The sequence below is a fragment of the Panthera uncia genome, chromosome B4, assembly GCF_023721935.1.
Source record: "Panthera uncia isolate 11264 chromosome B4, Puncia_PCG_1.0, whole genome shotgun sequence".
Classification (NCBI taxonomy): domain Eukaryota; kingdom Metazoa; phylum Chordata; class Mammalia; order Carnivora; family Felidae; genus Panthera; species Panthera uncia.
In genome coordinates this window covers 95,904,999-95,906,614 of record NC_064809.1, presented here as the reverse complement: position 1 = coordinate 95,906,614, position 1,616 = coordinate 95,904,999, and positions in this window count along the sequence as shown.

Below are 1,616 nucleotides of genomic sequence, written 5' to 3'. Positions count from 1 at the left end.
CAAACAACGCCAACTTTTAGCTGCTCTCCCTAAAGGGACTTCAAAAGAAACACTTCTACGTCTACTACCATGGAGGAAATGTTAGTAAATTTCTTTCCAAAAATGTGAAATTTATAAGTAAAACTAAATAATATTAGAACCATAGAAATATTATTCTTGATCTAATTTACATATATGGAACATTTTATTCAAATATAGAGAATACACATTATTTTAAAAGCACATAGGATATTTTGAGAGGATAATTATAGTTAGTCATAATTAGATTTTTCTTTCAAGTTTTAGTGAAGTGTAAATCAGGGAAGAATATAATAAAACAATTCTGAAAGAGTAATAAAAATAGAAGAGTTAAGCAGACACTTCATAAAAAGAAATTTTAATTACCCGTAAGTATTTTTTAAATTCTTAAATTCATTCATACATAAGGAATAAAAAAAGAACCCCAACAAGACACACTTTTATCTGAGAGATTGACGACTATTACATTTGAAAATACTCTAACTTGAGTAAGATAAAAACAGCACCTCAACTATTGTTAGGATGCTAAATTATTACAATCTTTTGACAGAATATTTGGCAAATATTTGGCAAAAACTACATATCCTTTGAAATGGTAATTTCATTGCTAAGAATTTATTCTTTTTTTCTTTTTTATAGGTAATTCTTTTTCATTTTATTTTATTTTACTTTCTTTTTCTTCATGATAAATGTGCTTTTTAATCCCCATCCCCTATCTCCCCCATCGTCCCATCTACCTCCCCTCTGATAATCGGTATTTGTCTTCTTCTGACTGACTTAGTTCACTCAGTATTATACTCTTTAGCTCTATCCATGTTGTTGCAAATGGCAAGATTTCATTCTTTTTTATGACTGAATATTAAACACATAAACAAAACTGGAGCTATCACAATTCTAAATTTCAACTTATATTACAGAGCGGTAATAATTAAAACAATATGGTACTTAAATAAAAATATACACATAGATCAGTGGAATAGAATAGAAAACCTAGAAATAAACCCACAATTATATGGTCAACTAATATTTGACAAAGAAGGAATAAATATATAATGGGAAAAAGACAGTCCCTTCAACAAATGGTGTTGTGAAACTGGACTGCAACATGTAGAAGAGTGAAACTGGACCATTTTCTTTCACCACACACAAAAATAAATTCAAAGTGGATGAAAGACCTAAATGTGAGATCTGAAACCATAAAAATCCTGAAGAGAGCACAGACAGTAATCTCTCTCACATTGCCCATAACAACATTTTTGTAGACATATCTCCTGAAGCAAGGGAAATAAAAGCAAAACTCAACTATTGGGACTACATCAAAATAAAAAGCTTCTGCACAGTGAAGGAAACAACCAACAAAACTAAAGGCAACCTACGGAATGAAAGAAGATATTTGCAAATGACATATCCAATAAAAGGTTAGTATCAAAAATATATAAAGAACTAATACAACTCAATACCCAAAAACCAAATAATCCAATTCAAAATGGGCAGAAGACATGAACAGACATTTCTCCACAGAAGACATCCAGACAGCCTACAGACACCTGAAAAAATGCTCAACGTCACTCATCAGGGAAATGCTAATAATTTATTCT